Source organism: Tamandua tetradactyla, chromosome 9 (genome assembly GCF_023851605.1).
Source record: "Tamandua tetradactyla isolate mTamTet1 chromosome 9, mTamTet1.pri, whole genome shotgun sequence".
NCBI classification, from domain to species: Eukaryota; Metazoa; Chordata; class Mammalia; order Pilosa; family Myrmecophagidae; genus Tamandua; species Tamandua tetradactyla.
In genome coordinates, this window is record NC_135335.1 from 27,172,522 (window position 1) to 27,191,279 (window position 18,758).

At 46.0% G+C, this 18,758-nt stretch overlaps 1 protein-coding gene, 1 non-coding gene and 1 pseudogene across 12 annotated transcripts in view; 1 reads left to right on the forward strand and 2 right to left on the reverse strand.

Moving 5' to 3' along the window:
* The window catches only part of LOC143646863 (exosome RNA helicase MTR4-like), a 120,073-nt gene that overhangs the window by 67,543 nt on the left and 33,772 nt on the right, over window positions 1-18,758 (forward strand). The window contains exon 9 of one of the 11 annotated variants that reach the window (XR_013157678.1): window positions 16,991-18,274. The exons of the other annotated variants lie outside the window; for them this stretch is intronic. The gene's annotated coding sequence lies outside the window, so the exon portion shown is untranslated. Of the gene's footprint in view, window positions 1-16,990; window positions 18,275-18,758 lie in introns of those variants that run through there. 11 annotated transcript variants of the gene reach the window in all.
* LOC143647422 (U1 spliceosomal RNA) lies at window positions 7,961-8,117 on the reverse strand. The gene has a single exon (XR_013158049.1). It is a non-coding gene; the product is annotated as a U1 spliceosomal RNA (small nuclear RNA).
* Window positions 9,405-10,620, reverse strand: LOC143646862 (poly(rC)-binding protein 2 pseudogene; annotated as a pseudogene).

Sequence of the window (18,758 nt, forward strand, 5' to 3'; positions counted from 1 at the left end):
AGAAGGGTGGGTGGGATCCACCTCTGCTCCGTAGAACAAAAGAGGGATGGGGAAAGTGACCAGCACAGCAGTCCCAGGGACGAGTGGTTGAGGAAGGTCTAAAGTCAGTCACAGAGGGTGGAGAGCAGGTGGGTGGATCGGCCGTGACCCCCACCAGGGCAGGCTGCTGCATGAGAGGAGGTGCGAGCTGAGGGAGCTTAAAATCCTGTGCTCCAGCTACCCCAGCTGCTGGCCTGGGGTCTTCCCTAAGTGGCCATGAAGCCAGCAGCACACAGGGGGAACCCCAAGGGGTCCTGGCTGTCCATTGCTAAGAGTTGTCACCAGACCCTGGGAGTGGTCATCTGGGGTGGTAAGTGGGAATCCACTGGTGGCTATGATCAGCTGCCCACCCTGGGAGCTGCAGTCACTGCTGCATTAGGAGGTGCTGCGGGAGGAAGGCTTGGGAGTGCCTCCCCCTGGAGGGAATTGGTGGGGCATGCAGGCGGGCTCCCTCTCTGCCTAGTGTTTTTTCATATATATTTTCTCTATTTTTTATTTATCTATCTTTAATATACTTATGCATTGTTCATTTTTATATTTTTATATATTTCAAAAATCTTCTTCCCCTTCTGTGGGTAGCAGTCTGATTTCACTCGCAATATTCCTTGGGTGTCTCCTGACTTCAGGGCCCACTATTACTAAAGTCTTTTGTTTATTTTATTTTTTTCTTGTTTTATTTTAATTTATAGTTTTTCTTTTTGGTGGCTGCATGGGCTAAGAATCGAGCCCAGGTTGCCCACATAGCAGGCAGGCATTCTGTCACCAAACTCCCCCTGCACCCAGGCCTAGCCTTTAACATACCCTCAAGTACAACTTCACCCATAGCAAGGAACTCAGGTATTGGTTGTGCAAAAGGGAGCCTTCCACAGAAAACCTAGGAAATGTAGAACTTCAGACAAGTGAAGGAAATCAACTTGCAAAATTGACTTACTAAGATAATGAAATACACCAAAAACAACAGAAATCACAAAGCAAGTGAATATCAAAGCAGATAGGGCCCAGCCAAACAATGAAATCAAAACTCCAGAGGGTACACAGAATATGGGACAACTACTCAAGGATATGTGTAAGGAAATACAGGATATCTGGAAGTCACTAGAAGAACATAAAGAAGCAATTGAAAGATAAAATAGAAAAATGGCAGCTCTCACAGAGATGAAAGATACAATATACCAAATAAGAAATATACTAGAATCACATGATAGCAGATTCAAAGAAGCAGAAGGAAGAATATGTGAGCAAGAAGACAGAACAAATGAACTCGAGAGCACAAAAGAACAAATGGCAAGAAAGATATAAAAAAATAAAACTGGATCTCAGGGAAATGATGAACATGACATGCACAAATATGAGAGTTGTTCGTGTCCCAGAAAGAGAAGAGAAGAATAAAGTGCTGAGAAAGTTGAAGATATATTTGGGGAAAATTTCCAACCCTTATAAAAAATATGAAGATGCAGACCAAAGAGGCCCAGTGAACCCCAAATAGGATAAATCCAAACAGGCCTACTCCAAGACACATACTAATCAGACCGTCAAATGTTGAAGTAGAAACACAAAAGTCCTGAAGGTAGCATCTACTACATACAAGGGAAAACAGAACAGACTGAGTTTGAAATACTCCACTGGAACCATGGAGATGAGAAGGCAGTGGTAGGATATATGTAAGATCCTGAGTGAAAAAGGCTTTCAGCCAAGAATTCTTTATCCAACCAAGTTATCCTTCAAAATCGAGGGAGAGATTGAAATCCTCAAAGGCAAAGAGAGAGAACTAGCCATCAAAACACCCAACCTACAAGAACTATGAAAGAGAGTCCTGTCAGCTAAAGAAAAAAAAAAGACAGGAGAGAGAGTTCTGGAGGAGGGTAAAGAATTGAAGAGTTCCAGTATCAGTAATTTAAATGATACAAAGAGAGAGTGAGAAGAATATACATATCTGATAAATAAAAACTAAAGCATAAGATGGTAGAGTCAAGAACTGCTTTTACAGTAATAACTTTGAATGTTATTGGACTAAATTCACCAATTAAAAGGCACAGATTGGCAAAATAGATTAAGAAAATATAATCTATTTATATGCTTTCTATGAGAGACACATCTTAGACTCAAGGACACAACTAGAATGAAAGTGAAAAGATGAAAAAAGATGTTCTATGAAAGCTGTAACCAAAAGAAAGCAAGAGTAGTTATATTAGCATCAGATAAAATAGACTTTAAATATAAAGATGACATAAGAGGCAAAGAAGGGCACTACATATTAATCACAGGGACAAGAAGAAATAACAATCATAAATGTTTCTGCTCCCAATAAAGGTGCTCCAAAATACATTGGGTGCACATTGGCAAACATGAAGGGCCCTGTAGACATGTAAACAGCAATAGTGGGAGACTTCAATATACCACTAACTTTTATAGACAGAACAACCAGACAGAGGACAATAAGGAAACAGAGAACCTACACAGTGTGATCAATGAATTAAACCTATTAGACATATAGATCATCCCAAAACACCAGATATACATTCTTCTCTAGTGCACATGGAATCCTCTCCAGGAGAAATCATATACTGGACATAAAATAGGTCTTTATAAATTTAGTAAGATTGAAATTATCCAAAACACTTTCTTCATCCACAACAGAATGAAGCTGGAAATTAACAATCACCACAGAACCAGAGCTTTCACAAATATATAGAGAAAAACAATGCATTCTTTAATAATAAATGGGCTAAAGAAGAAATTGCTAGAGAAGTCTGTAAATACTGATGATGAATGATAATGAGAATACAATATGTCAGAAATTTGGGATGTGGTAAAGGCTATGCTGAAAGGAAATTTATTGTCATAAATGCTTATATTGAAAAAAAAGAATGAACAAATTTCAAGGCCTTAATGCCTCACCTGAGGAAATTAGAGAAAGAACAGCAAAATAATCCTAAAGCAAAAAAAAAAAAAAGAACAGAAAATACAAGGATGAAAGCAGAAATAAATGAGCTGGAAAGCAATATAATGACAGAAAGAATCAGCAAAGCTAAAAATGTGTTCTTTGAGAAAATAAAGTCGACGGACCCCTCGCTAGATTGACAAAGAAGAAAAGAGTGACACAAAAAATCAGAAACAAGAGGGGATGTGCTTATCAGAGATACTAAAGAAATTTTAAAATCATAAGACATCATAAGCATAACAGAAGGAATAACTGTATGCCAACAAACTAGAAAACTTAAATGAAATAGACATTTTTTAGAAACATAGGAAATACCTACACTGAGTTTAAAAGTAATAGAATATCCCAAAAAACAAATTACAAGTTAAGAGATTCAATCAGTCATCAAAAATTTTCCCAAAAAGAAAACCCAGGACCCAGATGATTTCATAGGAAATTTTTATCAAATATTCCAAAAAGAAATAACACCAAGCCTGCTCAAACTCCTCCAAAGTATGGAGGAAAAAGGAACACTGCTTACCTCATTTTATGAAGCTAACATCACTCTAATATCAAAACTGAATAAAGATGCTGCTAGAAAACAAAACTATAGACCAATCTCCTAAATGAACATAGGTTCAAAAATTCTCCAGAAAATAGTAGTAAATTAAATACAATGACATATTTAAAGAATTTTACATCAGTGGCCAAGCGGAGTTTATACCAGGAGTGTAAGAGTGCATCCACACAAGAAAATCAATATAATGTAGCACATTAACAAATCAAGTGGGGAAAATCACATGATCATATCAATTGATGCTGAAGAAGCAGTTGACAAAATTCAGCATCCTTTCCTCATGAAAACACTTCAAAAAGTAGGAATTGAAGGAAAGTTCCCCAGTACCATAAAGGGCATATATGAAAAGCCCAAAAGTCAGCATCATACTGAATGGTGCAAGACTGAAAGCCTTCCCCTAAGGTCAGGAATGAGACAAGGATGGCTTTTCCACCACTGTTTTTCAACATTGTACTAGAAGTCCTGGCTGGAGTGATTAGAAAGGAGAAAGAAATAAAAGGCATGCAAATAGTAATCGAAGAAGGAAAACTTTCATTATCTCCAGATATCATGATACAATACTTGGAAAACCCTGAGAAACCTTCAACAAGCTTTGAAAAAAAAACAAATTCAACAAAGTGGCAGGACTCAAGATTGATGCACAGAAATCACTTATGTTTCTATATACAAGCCATGATCTTCCTGGGGCAAAAACTAGGGAAAAAATTCCATTCAAAATAGCGACCAAAGGAATCGGGTTTCTAGGAATAAGTCTAACCAGGGATGTCAAGGACTTTTACATGGAAAACTATTAAATATTGCTAAAAGAAATTTTAAAATGACCTAAAAAGATGGAAGGACATTCCATGCTCATGGATAAGAAGGTTGAATGTCGTTAAGATGTCATTTCTACCCAAACTGATCTAGATTCAATGCAATACCAGTCAAAATAAAAAGAACTTAATTTGAAGACTTGGTAAACCTTGAGATCAAGTTTATTTGGAAGGGAAAGAGACCATGAAGAGCTATAGACATCCAACAAAAATAGAGGGAAGTGGGAGAACACTAAGTGACTTCAAAGCTTACTATAAAGCCCCAGTGGTCAAAACAACATGGTACTGGCACAAAGATAAAGGTATCAACCAAGGGAGTTGAATCAAGAGTGCAGAGATAGACCACCATATTTATGGACAACTGACCTTTTTTTAAAATTTTTATTGACAAACCAAAACAACATGGAAACCCAAACATTCTTAACATACAAACATTCCATATATGTTGTGCAATCAATGGCTCACAACATCACCACCAAGTAGTAATATTCATCACCATGATCCCTTCTAGAACACCCACATCACTCCAGAGAAAAAAGCGAAAAGAGAAAATAAAAAACTCATACACCATACCCCCATACCTCCCATCGACCATCAACACTTCCATCCACCCAATACATTTCAAACCCTGCTTGCCATATTTTTTTATATTTGCACCTTACCACTCCCTTTCATTGATCAGAAGTACTTCAATCTACCCAATCTGCTCCAACATCTGCTCCCCCTTTTAACTGCTTATTTTTAATCATCTGCCCACACCACAGATAAAAGGAGCATCAGACCCAAGGCCATACCACCACGCAATCATCTTCGAGAAACATGGACACTGGAACACAGCTCCACAGCCCCAGGTGCCTCCCGATGGCCTCCAACACACCCCAAACTAAAAGGTGATATCACACAATGCATAAGAACAACCTCCAGGAAAACCTCTTGACTCTGCCCGAAATCTCCCAGCCGCAGACACTCCATCCTGTCTCATTTCTCTCCTCCCCACTTTGATCAAGAAGGCCTTCCTAAACCCTCGATGCCAAGTCCCAGCTCATTCCAGGTTATCTTGTCCCATGTCACCAGGGAGGCCTACACCCTGGGACTCATGCCCCATGCAGAGATGGGAGGGCAGTGAGCTCGCCTGCCATGTCAGCTGAGAGAGAGATAGGCCACATCTGAGAAACAACAGAGACTTTCTGGTGTTGACCCTTTGGCCTATTATAAGTAGGCTTAGCCTACCTTTTGTGGGGATAAGTATCATATGAACAAACCCCAATAGGGCTTGACCTATTGATTTTGTTGGACAACTGATCTTTGATAAGACCCCCAAATCCACTGAAATGGGACAAAATAGTCTTTTTGAAAAGTGAGTATGGGAGAACTGGATATCAATATCCGAAAGAATGAAAGAGGACCCCTACCTTACACCCTATTCAAAAATTAATTAAAAGTGGATTAAAAGCTTAAATGTAAGAGCCAGTACCATAAAACTCCTAGGAGGAAATATAGAGAAACATTTTCAAGTGTTTCAAGTAATAAGAGGTAGCTTCTTAAACTTTATACCTGAAGCACAAGCAGTGAAAGAAAAATACTTAAATGATAACTCCTTAAGATCAAGAACTCTCTGCCTCAAAGGACTTTGTTGAAAAGGTGAAGAGGCAGCCAACTCAATGGGAGAAAATATATGGAAACAACATATAGATAAAAGCTTGATATCCTGGTATATAAGGAAATTATACAGCTCACCAATAAAGGAACAAAGAACCCAATTTAAAAATGGGCATTTGATATGAATAGACACTTTTCCAAAGAGCAAATACAAATGATGAAAAAGCACCCAAAGAGATGTTCATTTTCATTAGCTATAAGGAAAATGCAGACCAAGACTGCAATGAGATGCAACTTCACACCTAAAAGAATGGTTGCTATTAAACTAACAGGAAACTACAAATGTTGGAGAGGATGCGGAGAAACTGTGACAGTTATGCACTGTGGGTGGGAAGGTATAATGGTGCAGCTCTTGTGGAAGACAGTTTGGCAATTCTGCATAAAAATAAATGATTTGTTGTCCTATGACATGGCAATTCAAGTACGTGGTACATTCCCAGAAGAGCTGCAAGCATTGACACAGATATTTGCACACTGATGTTCATAATGGCACTATTCACAATTGTCTAGACACAGAAATAATCCAAGTGCCCATCAACAAATGAGTGGATAAACAAGATATGATATCAAAATACGATGGAATATTATGCAGCAGAAAGACAAAATTAGGTCCTGAAGCACATGGCAAAATGGATGAGTCTTGAGGACATAATGCTGAGTGAAATAATTCAGACACAAAAGGACAGTTACTGTATGATTTTGCTGTTATGACTCTGGTAAAGATAGTCTCAGAAGTTACACTGCTGAACATAACTAAACTGGAGGTACAGAAAAACTAGAGATGGAGGTAAGGCTACTCATGAAGTGGAATCTAAATGCAAGAGAATGGATAGAAGTGACAACAACTAATTAGCGGATTTATAAGTTACATTGCCATATTGAAGGTGAATATGATTGAAAGGGGATATATAGTGCCATGTATACACCTAATTAAATCTACAGTTTTAAATCAGTTCTCACAAACTATTTCAAAGCTTTGATACTGGACAAAGAGTCAGTAGTAGAGAGGTACATGCAACTGAAATTGTATGCTATGGCCAACGGTTAAGAGGAACTCATTAATAGTGCCACAGCTCTACCAGGAGCAACAACTGCAGGGGAGGGACAAGAGATTAGGGGAGGCTTTGATGTGATATTGGGTGAGGCAGTGTTTATTGTCTCTTTTTCTCTTTGGACCAATGAAAATTGTCTATAATTGAGAGTGCTGCTGATTGTAAAACAAAGTGAGGTTACTGTAAGGCGTGGTTTGTTTATTTTGGAAATTGTCCATGATGCCCAATAGATGGAGGGAGAGGAAAGGTACAATGACAGAGAAGCAGAAGGAGAACTGTGATACATTTATTTGATGGAATATGGTGTGGCTGCAAAAAGGAAGGATGTTGAGAGGCACACAACAAACCAAACAAACCTTGGGGACACTGTTATGCCAAATAAGCCATAAATGAAAGAACAAATATGCTGAGGTCTCTTTCAGAAAATGCTTAGTAAATTGGAACCTAGATTTTGAATCCTTCTGACATACACACCAAGGCTGCAGTTGTAAGTGCATTTCTAGATTCTGAGACACTGAGCTGTATGTGCATCATCTGGTTCTTCTCTGGAGCTTTGCATAACTCTGTGATACCTTGACCCAGAAATGAAGAGCTGCAGCCCTGAAAGTTAGCGTAACAAAATACAATAACTGAAAAGGAGATCAGGAAGCTGATATGGCTGGGTCAAAGGTAAATTAGAATACAGGGTAAAGGATCATAAGTGTATGCCCTCTGCAGCTTCACCTACTGTATGGGAATAAAGGAACAGAGGTTTAGTATGTCTAGAACCTAAATTTTCTGCATCAAACTATAGATCTTTTTTTTTTTAAGTTTTACAGACTTTACCACATTTAAGGCAAGAACACAAGACAATGGCCAAAACAGGTAACAGCATAAACCTTCCTTTCGGAACAACACAACAGGAGACAGTGCAGGTGCAGTCCTCACTACCACAATGCAGACAAGTTTCCCACATTTGGGGAAATCACAGGAGTCAGCACACCCAGAGTGCAATGGTCAAGACTTGCCCTGGGAAAACCACCTTCGTGATCATGGTGTCTCCTCTGCCAGATAAGTCAAACTATAGACCATTTAAACAACCCAAACTCCTGCAGTCCAGAATGTAAACATGACCTGGTAATTCTGTATAACTTAATGTAATTCCCAGATACTTCTTGAATATGGTGGGCTGATAATTAAGAAGCACTAGTAGATTCCCTTGGGGGCCCAAAGGAAAAAAAATGGAACTATTAAACATTCCCATCTGGGAATCCCGAGTTCCCTCTCAACCATTGGAGACTCCCAAAGAAAGAAGCCAAGCCCTGGATATTGAGGCTTGCATTTAGGAAACTTATTTCTTTAGGGGAGAAGCTAATACTACTTTTAACAAGGCTAAGAGTTGCTTCCAGGTAATATATAATTCCCCGAGGGTTTCTAGGTCAGATAAATTCTGAAACTCAGAGGGATCAGCCTTTCCAAGATTATCAACTAATTCCATCCCCCTATCCTTTAGTGTGGACACTCCTTCTTGACATGGAAAAGTCAGAACAGGCATTGCCCAAAGTTTGCTGTAGATTGGGAGAAGTATTAAAGGAGAAAGAGGAGGCATAACAGAGGAAACAAGATTTAACAAACAAGTGTGGCTGCTGAGTCATGATATTAACAATTCCTCTAGCCTCCAGTGTTTCATAGCAGCTAGAAGGAAAACTCTGAAACAATGAATGGTAACCCATAATAAACTCTGAAATCTGTATTTATTTATTGATGTGTACTTTGAAGATTATTGCTTTTCCTTTACTTTTCCTTGCATTTGTTATAGTTCACAATAAAAGACGTTAAAAAAATAAAAAAGGAGCAGCCTCCAGAGCAGCCTCTGCACTCTATCTGAACTCTCTTAGCCACTGATACCTTATTTTGTTACGTTTCTTTTCCCACTTTTGGTCAGGAAGTTGCGTACGATTCCATGGTGCCAGGACCAGGCTCATCCCCAGAAGTCATGCCGCACATTGCTGGAGAGACTTTTACCCCTGGATATCATGTCCCGCGTAGACAGGGCAGCAATGATTTTCCTTGCAGATTTGGGCTTAGAGAAAGAGAGAAACTATATCTGAGCAACCAAAGAGGTTTCCTGGAAGCAACCAAGCCTCATTATAGGTAGGTTTAGCTTCTTCAGTCCAGAAACAAGTTTCCAGAGGGCAAACCTCAAGACCAAGGGCTTGATTTATTGATGTGGGAGTACCTAATGTTTGAGCCAGTATCAGGGGTTTCCCCGGTGGTAAAGTTTAATAGTTACATATTTTTTCTCCACTCCCTCAAAGGATTTTTTTTAATTAAAATGCTTTAATTAAAAAATCATGAGTGGATGATAAAGTGTGTAGAAACTGAAAATTTACAAACTATTTAAAACCTGGAATCGCTTGACTGTTCAGAAACTACACAGATGGATCATGGGTGGTGGTGAACAGCAGAAAGGGATTATGGATGAATCTGCATTGTTCTAGCTGCTCCCCATGCCACCTGTCTCCGAGGAAAGCCTGACATTGATTAGATACTGAGCCAGGCTAATGCTGGCAGCAGATCTAGTGATGGTAACCTGCCTATCAGTAGATCCTTCCACTGGGTTCGCAATTTTGATCTGCGCCCCAGACATCTGATGGATCTCATTGATTTTGGCGCCTTGACACCCGATTATGTAGCCAATCAAATCATTTGGAATGGTGAGTCCATGAGAAGTAGTCTGAGCAGATGCATCCAAACCTGCCCAATAGCCTTTCACCTCTGGAGAGCTGGATTCAATGCCACTGAATCCGGTGTTGCCATGCGTCATAGGAAAATGAGACTGTTACATTGCCAACTGGTGCAGCTTGGTCAAATCTGGCTGTGGAATGGCATACTGTCCTTGAATGGTATAGGCCTGACCACCTGCAAAGATGGCCGGAGAACTGGACGGCTTGGGCTGGTACGGGATGGTCACGCCCTTCGGGGGGAACTGGGAGAGAGTCTCCAACATGACCATGCAGATCTGTTTGACACACTCAATGATGGATTGCAGAATACCAGCAATAGTGATGGCCCGCTCAGTTGAGTTGGGGAGCATATCCCCTGCCACCCGGACCTGAGCCCCTGTACTCTCTCGTATTTCCTTGATCTTGCAGCCACCTTTTCCAACGAGAGAGCCGCACTGACTAGCAGGGACCACCAGCCTCAGGGTGACTGGGGGTCTACTGGCAGCTGTGCTATTGGTCATAGAGTTGCTGATGTCCTCTTCCAGTTTGTCAATGATCATAGCAAAGGCTTTAAAGATGGCGTTAGTGGGTCCAGTCAAAGTGATAATTCTCTCAGGACAATTCCCTTCTGAGATGTTGATCCGTGCACCACTCTCTTCACGCATCTTCTTAACTGATTCTCCTTTCTTTCCAATGATACTGCCAACTTCCTTTCCATGCATAAGTAGCCGGATGGTGAGAGTGACATTTAATCCACCTTCAATCACACCGGTGTCCATGTCGAGCAGTGTGCTAGGGAGCTGGACTTTGAGTGGTCAAGTCTTTGGTCACTGGTGGGGGTGAAAGCCAAAAACTGTAGGGGCGGGCGGGAAGGCGAGGGCCCCCCCCCCCGCGGGCGGGCTGAGGAGGAAGGAGGGGTGGAGGAGGAGGAGGAGGAAGGGGGAAAGAGACCCCGGGGCGGGTGGAGGGCGGCGGAGGGCGGGCGGGTGGGCGAGGGCGCAGGCTGCGGCTGCTCCGGCTGCTGCCTTTGCTGGTCTCCCCTCAAAGGATTTTGCCAGTACTTTTTAATTATCTGCCTGATGTACTCTGGGATGTATCTGAGTATTGCATTCAGCCATAGAATTACAAGCCCTCACTCCCATTCTGGGCTCCAGGTGTTTGGGTTGTTTAAATGAACTGGCCAGACAGGTTAAGTTGGAGGGTATGCTACAGAAAATTTAAGTTTTGCCAAAATAAATCTCCTTTCCTTTGGTCTCATATAGTGGGTGTATTAGTTAGGGTTCTCTAGAGAAACAGAACCAGCAGGAAACACTCACAAATATAAAATTTATAAAAGTGTCTCACGTGACCATGGGAATGCAGAGTCCAAAATCTGCAGAGCAGGCTGTGAAAGCGATGATTCCGATGGAGGGTCTGGACGAACTCCACAGGAGAGGCTCACCAGCTGAAACAGGAAGAGCCTGTCTCTTCTGAATCCTCCTTATAAGGCTTTCAGTGATTAGATTAAGCATCACTCATTGCATAAGACATGTCCTTTTGGCTGATTACAAATGGAATCAGCTGTGGATGCAGCTGACATGGTCATGATTTAATTCTGTGAAATGGCCTCATCGCAACAGACAAGCCAGCACTTGCCCAACTACCACTTGGCCAAGTTGACACATGAACCTGACCATGACAGTGGGTGAAGTCCTAAAATACAGACCATATTGTCCTTTTCCCTGTATTCTGATTTACTTAGGCCCTACCTGATCTGTTTGGTTCTTACCTCTAACTGAAGTCTGAACTGTTTTTCGGTTTCCTTAGCAGTTGTTGAAAGAGGCATTGCTGGCTTACAGAGCTGCACATCTCCTATGCTGAGTCTTCGGTATCACACAAGTAACCGGAGTTCCAGGGAAAGACCAGGTTATACATATAGAGCATATAGAGCCTCTCAAAATCAGAAATAACCGTTACAGCTCTGGGTTAAATGTGACTGCTATAAGAGCTTACAATCTAGGCCCAAGTTTCTTAAGGTTTTTCTAAATGAGACCATCCAATATTTGTCTTTTTGTTTCTGCCTCATTTTGCCCCACACAGTATCCCCCAGGTCCATTCACCTCGCTGTGTGCCTCACGCATCTTTGTTTCTGTAGCCGCACAATGTTCCATGGTATTCCACAGTACAGGCCTCCCTTCTGCTTCTCAGGTACTGTGCCTCGCTTCAACCTGGTGAATTCCACGTGTCGCTGAGCGTCAGGCAGGGCTCTGGGGCCTGGTGATGAGCTGGGGCTGGGTCACACAGCCTTTGGTCACACAGCCCTCGGGGCACAGTGCAACCATGGCAGTGCTTTTCCTTTGGCACCTGGTGTTTCAATGGGTGCAGTGGGTGCAGACTTGCCATGTACTGGGGACACACCACGCTTCCATCATTTCAGGCACAATCGGTTGAGATTTCCTTTCACTTTGGTGACCATGGTGCTGTGAATGTCTACTTGCGCATTTCTGTTGGAACACCTGCTTTTGGCTTTGGGGAGTAGGTCTTTGTAGGGAGTGCTGGGTGCCCAGTTCGCTAGGCCCTACCTGCACCTGAGTGAACTCCCAACCTTGTCCTCAGCAGCGTCACTTCTCATCCCCCTAGGAGCCTGTCCTCCACAGCTGCACCCTTCATTCCTCGATTGCCCCTAGCTATTCCTTAGCTGGGCCATGGGTGGGATGCGGCTCCATGGGTTTGGTTTGCAGAACTCTCCTGATGAACTGAGCATTTTTAATGTACTTCTTGTTCATTTGGACACATCCTTGGAGAAATGTCTCACAAGATCTTGATCCATTTTGAAATTGGGTTGCTCCTTGAATTTGGGCTCCCTGAACCACAGTGCAAAGACCCCAAATAAATGCCTTTGTGTCCTTGCAGCTCAGTGTATTTCTCTGTGCAGAGGCCAGCATGGGATGCTGTGAGGGCAGCCCTGGGCTTGTCCAGGCCTGCCCATCATGGAGCTGCACCCATCGCCCTGGGTGAAATGCTGACAACCCCTGCCCCGGATCCCCTCAGTTCTAAAGCCCCTTCTGGACCACACCTTGGGTCGACGACACAGAAAGGAGGAGATGAAGCCTAGGAAGTGAAGTGTGGACATGGAATGGAGCACGTCCAGAGCCTCCATCACAAGAGACCCCAGGGGCCTTTGGATGCAGGCCTGGGAGGCCCAGCCCCACCCACAGGGGGTCACCCTAGGGTCCTCGGCCCCCAGCTGCTGGCCTACCTGCCTACCTGCAGCCTGCCACGGTGCTAGCCTCTGAAGCTGCTGTCCCTGGGGGATGGCTCTGGGCTGAGCTGAGGGCAATATGCCTTGTCAGAGTGGGTGTGGCCATGGGGGAGACTGTGGGTGGCTTGTGGGGTCCAAGGGAGCCCTGTCAGCCACAGGCACCTCACCTGAGGGACAGGCTGCAGTGCCCCAAGGGTGGTGCAGGCAGAGGTGGGCCCAGACCCCTGGGGACCAGGTATCCCCGACCCAGAGGACCACACCTCTGGTCTTTCAGCTCCACAGGGGCCAGGTGATCCTGGCAGAATCTGGGGTTTCCTGTGCCCCAGGAATGGCTGGGAGCCTGGAAGCTCCCCAGAATGAACAGTTCAAGCTGTAGCCATGGGGTGTGTGTCTGCTCCCTTGGGGTTCCCTTGTTGAGAGAGCCCAACTGCATGCCTCTCCACACATCTGTGATGCATCTGCCTGGGTCCCACACCTGCCTGCACCCGGAAATGTTTCCAGGGGTGAAAGGCCAGGTCTCCTCCTGGGAAGGCTGGGCCAGCAGGTATAGACGGTCTGCACAGTGAGAGTGGGGTGAGAGCTGATCACCCCATTAGGTCCAGAGCTCCCCATGTTGGGTGGGATCTTGGCCACTTCTAGGACTTGCCTCTTGTCCACAAAGTGGCTGCTGTGGTGGCTACCCTCTTGCCTCTGAGGCCAAAGAATGGATGTAGCGAGGGCTGCCAGGTCTGTGTGTTGTCACCAGGAAGCTGGACATCAGGTTCGGGTGTGGGCCAGGCCACCTATGGGGCCCGGGCATGGAGCAGCCTGGAGGACATGCATGAAGTTGCATGGTCTGGGCCCGGTGCAGTCCCAGCCTCTGCCCATCAGTAGAGAAGAAGGGAAGCCATGCAGGACTCTGGGGACTCCACAGTCAGGATCCAGGAATTTCTCAAGTTTCAGATTCTGGATCCTTAGGGAAAATGGGGCAGGAGAAAGGGGGAGGGGTCTCAGTTCTCTGGAGGAAGCCTGCCCCCAGCGCCGGCTGTGACTTTTCCCCACCGTGTAGTAGTGTGTGTGTGTGTCTAAGAGACAGACAGAGAGACAGAAGAGTGAGTTTTCCCCACCCTGACTCCACCTCCTGCTCCCAGCCCCTCTCCAGACTGTGGGCTCTTTCTTGACTTCCGGGGGGGCAGTGCTCAAGCAGGCCTGGGGGAGGGTAGCACTGCCCATCCCATGGGGGTTGGAGTCAGGCTCTTGGGGTCCTGTATGGGAGCCCAGTTCCCTGCCTGTGGTGGGGGTTGCTCCTCAGAGTACAAGGGGGACCATACTCTTGTCTTTGTTGGGGACACTCCTCTGTGTCCATGGTAGGGGTTCTCCTCTTTCTTTATTGAGGGGCACTCTGTGTACATGCAGGGACACTCCCCTGTCTTTACCGAGGGGGACATTTCTCTGTCTATGGTGGGAACACTGCTCTGTCTTGACTGGGGAGTCTCCTGTGTCTAAATTTGGCGGTTCTCCCCCGCTTTGTTGGAGGGGGCACTCCTGTGTGTACTGGTAGGGGTCTTCCTCTGTCTTTAGTGGGGATAGTCTTCTGTGTCCATCGTGGGAGTCCTCCCCCTCTCTTTGTTGGGGCATACTCCTTTATGTCCACGGTGTGGGGCACTCCTCATCTTTATTGGGGGCATTCCTCATCTTTATAGGGGAGTGTTCATCATCTTTATTGGGGGAACTCCTCTGTCTTTATTGAGGGGCACTTCTCATCTTTATTTCAGGGCACTCCATCTTTATTGGGGAACACTCTTCATCTTTACAGGGGAGCATGCCTTGTCTTTATCGGGAGATACTCCTCTGTCTTTATTGGGAGGTGCTCCTCTGTCTTTATTGGGAAGCACTCCTCTGTCTTTATTGGGGTACACTCCTCATTTTTGAGGGGGAGCACCGCTCTGTCTTTATTGGGGGGCACTCCTCACTTTTATTGGGGGCACTCCACTTTCTTTATTGAGGGTCACACCTCATTTTATTGGGGGGCACCCCTCATCTTTTTGGGGGACATTCCACTGTCTTTATTGGCAGGCACGCCACTGTCTTAATTGAGGGGCACTCTTCTGTCTTTATTGGGGAACACTCCTCATCTTTTTGGGGGCACTCCTCATATTTATTGGGGGGGGCAGTCTGTCTTTATTGGAGCTTGTCTTTGTTGGGGGCACTCCTCTGTGAGCATGTGGGAGGCTATTCATCTGCCGCTGTTGGGAATGGGGGTTCTCTGTGTCTGCTATGTGACCCCCAGCTTCTGGATCTGAAGACAGAGGTGAAGGTCTTGGTGTCTGGAGCACGACCAGAGCCCTTCAGGAGTGATGAGGAAAGTTGGGGATGATGACGCCCCCTTAGCTGTTGGGACATGAAGACTCGGTCATGCTGTCAGTAACAGGCAGGGTTTTCTAGTTGTGGGTTTTCTTGGGGGCAAAGGGTAAACTTCAGGCCATGAGAGATGGATCCATGTGTGAAGGGGACATGGGTGTGATGAGGGGTGGTTCTATGCTGAGGCCTCACATGTAAAAAAGGTGCCTGGCACCTAGGGTTCCTGGAGTGGGGTCTGCTCGGTTCCCCCAGCCCTTTTCTTGTCTCTTTCCCATCACCCGGCTTCCCCCCTCTTCTGTCCACTACCTCTCACCTCTCCCCACTCAGGCAGGGCTCCTCCTCCCATCAGGGAGGACCTGTGACTCCCTGGACTGGATTATGATGCATTTGGGGGTCCATTGCTGTCATGCCAACCAGGGCAAAGCCCACCTACTTGTACATTTGGCTTTGGCTGACAGGAAGGTTTATCTCCTTGTCTGTCCCACCTGGACTGATCTGGAAAGTTCATATCCTTGGATAGCCCCGTCTGGTCCTGGAATAGAGGTGAGGGGGGTGGCCGGCAGCAGGACTAGGCAGGGGCAGTGGGCCCAGGGGTGTCCGGGAAGGGTGTGAGGTGACACAGAGATCCAGGAGTGGTACAACAGATTCAGGGACAACAAGAGGGCATGGAGGAGCCCAGGGAGAAGCAGGAAGGACTTGGGGGTTGAGAGGGGGATCCAGAAAAGGCACAGGGGCCCCAGGGGGCTCTGGAAAGGCATGACAGGTTCTAGGGTGAACCACAACTGGTGCAGTGGACTCTAGTTATCCAGTAAGGCTGCAGTGCATTCTAGTGGCCCAGGAAGGGTACAATGGGGCCTAGAGACTCAGAAATGCTATGGTGGGTTCTAGTGAACTGGGAATGCTGGAATGGTTTCTAGTGACCCAGAAAGGGTGTGGTGTGTTCTAGTGACTGAGGAAGGGCACTGTTGATTCTAGAGATCCAGGAAAGGCATGGTGGGTTCTAGTGTCCCAGGAAGGGTGTGGTGAGTTCTGTGACCCAAGAAGGGTGTGGTGGGTTCTAGTGACCCAGGAAGGGTGCAGTGGGCTGCTAAAACAAGTACCATGTAATAGATTTCTTTAAACAATGGGAATTTATTGGGTCAAGAATTTTGATGTTTGGAAAATGTCCAAACTTGAAGCATCAATCAGACAGTGCTTTTTTTCCAAAAACCATCCTTTTCCGGAGCTGAGTGCCCACGACCCTTGGTCCTGGTTGTGTCCTCCCATGGACAGTCACAGAGTGGCCTGTCCTGCCTCCTCTGGGCCCATTGACTTTCACATAGTCCTGTGGCTCTCCTTCTATGTGCCTCTATTTCATTCCACTTATAAAGGACTCTGGTGGCATGATTGAGACCCACCCATACTCAGCAAGGCCACTGTGTTAGTTAGATTCAGTTGTCAACTTGGCCAGGTGAGCATACCTAGTCTTGTTGCTGTGGACATAAGCCAACCGTACGTGAACCTCATCTGTTGCCAATTACATCTGCAGTCAGCTAGGAGGCGTGTCTGCTGCAATGAGTGATGTTTGACTTAATTGGCTGGTGCTTAAATGAGAGATTGCAACGTAGCACTGCAAGCAGCTCAGCATTCTTTATCTCAACACTAGCAGCTCAGCCCAGGCCTTTGGAGATGCAGAAAGAAGTCACCCCAGGGAAAGTTGTTGGAACCCAGGGGCCTGGAGAGAAGACCAGCAGAGACCATCTTGTGCCTTCCACGTAAGAAAGAACCTCAGTGGAAAGTTAGCTGCCTTTCCTCTGAAGAACCAACAAAATAAATCCCCTTTTATTAAAAGCCAATCCGTCTCTGGTGTGTTGCATTCCGGCAGCTAGCAAACTAGAACAGCCACCTCTTCCTAGGAGACCACTCAACAAGAGGCCAATCACCTTGGGAGCACATCTGGGGTGACACTTGAGCCCATGCTCCTCTGTCATATTGGGCTCCAAGGGTCTTGTCCAGGCCTGGACTGGCTCAAATTGGGTGGATGGAGCAGTTGCATGCAAACATCTTGCTTTTCCAGGCTAGCATGGGCAGTGGGGGACCCTGCTCATGGGGAGCAGAAAGGCTTCCCAACTGGGGTCAGTCTAACCGGGTGTCCCTTGCCCACAAGTATGTTGCCACCAGTAGAAAAGGAAGTCCCAGGCCCCACAGGGAAGGAAGCAGTTCCCTAACACCTCTCTTTAGGGGCCTCACCTAACACAGGGCTCCCCTTGATGGTGGTGCAGCCTGGCCAGATGGGGTCCACAAGACACAACAACAACAGACCACCTGGGCTTCCTGGGTGGGGCCGGGAAATATTGGGTCTGGGCACCTGCTTTTGTTGGATGAGTGCACCACTGGAGCCTGTCACTCTCTGCCTCCTGCAGGGCTGTCCTGGGTAGTCTCTGGCACTCTTCCCAGAATCTGTGGGTGCGTGAGTGGAGGGAAGCAGGGGAGGCCGGTCTAGGTCACGTGGTTCTGACATCTCCCACTACTTCCTTGTCTATCTCTTTTCTGTCATCTCTGCACGTTTGGACCTGGCAGGATGGCAAGCAGGGCCCCACCACCATGGGAGAGAAGAGGGGGCATGTTGGGGGGTCAGCTGCTGTCTGGCCCCAGGCTCTGGGAACTGCTCTCATCTCCCAACACTGCAAATCTGCACTGGAAAATGATGTTGCCCTTCTTTTGTGCACATTTTTCAAGATGGGTGCAAAGAACGTTGCATTTTGGTTCCCAGAAAGGCCTGAGATGACGCCCTGCCAAGGGGTGAGGGTGGGGCTGGGAGGCTGCCCTAACCTGGTCCCTGCACATGGAAAGCAGATGCTCATGGGGCCACTCATCCCCTCTCATCCCCCAGGTATTCTTGTCTCTGCACACAGAGAGCCCCCGGCTGGACCTGTGTGGGAGCTCGGAGGAGCGCACATCTGGCATCATGTGCCAAGTACTGGGGCTCTCGGGGGATCTGGGGAAGAGGTCGCCCTACCCCTCCCACCCCCCATGTGCTGAGAGGGTGCCCCCATTTACAGCTCTGGTATCAGCTCCTGTTTAGGTGGGTTTACTTTAGATCGAATTTAACTTCCAGAAATACTTTCATCTGTTCGGCTTCTTCCAAAAGTAATGCATCTGTCTCCTTCCCCTTTGCTGCATGGGCTTCAAGGTGTCCTCCTCAGACATTGCCCCCAGCTGCACCCTATAGATAAAGAGGACCCTCTCTCTCAACACTATATATGCTGTACAGCCTCCGCCACACAGGGTTTGGTGCTTCCTGGGGCTGGGGTTGACTTCCTGATCTCACTTGGTGTCTCTGAGGATCCACCCACACACAATGACTCCTCCTGAGAGTCTCCAGGGCTCTACACATCCACACATGTGTCTGCGTGTGCACTTGACTCTGTGTG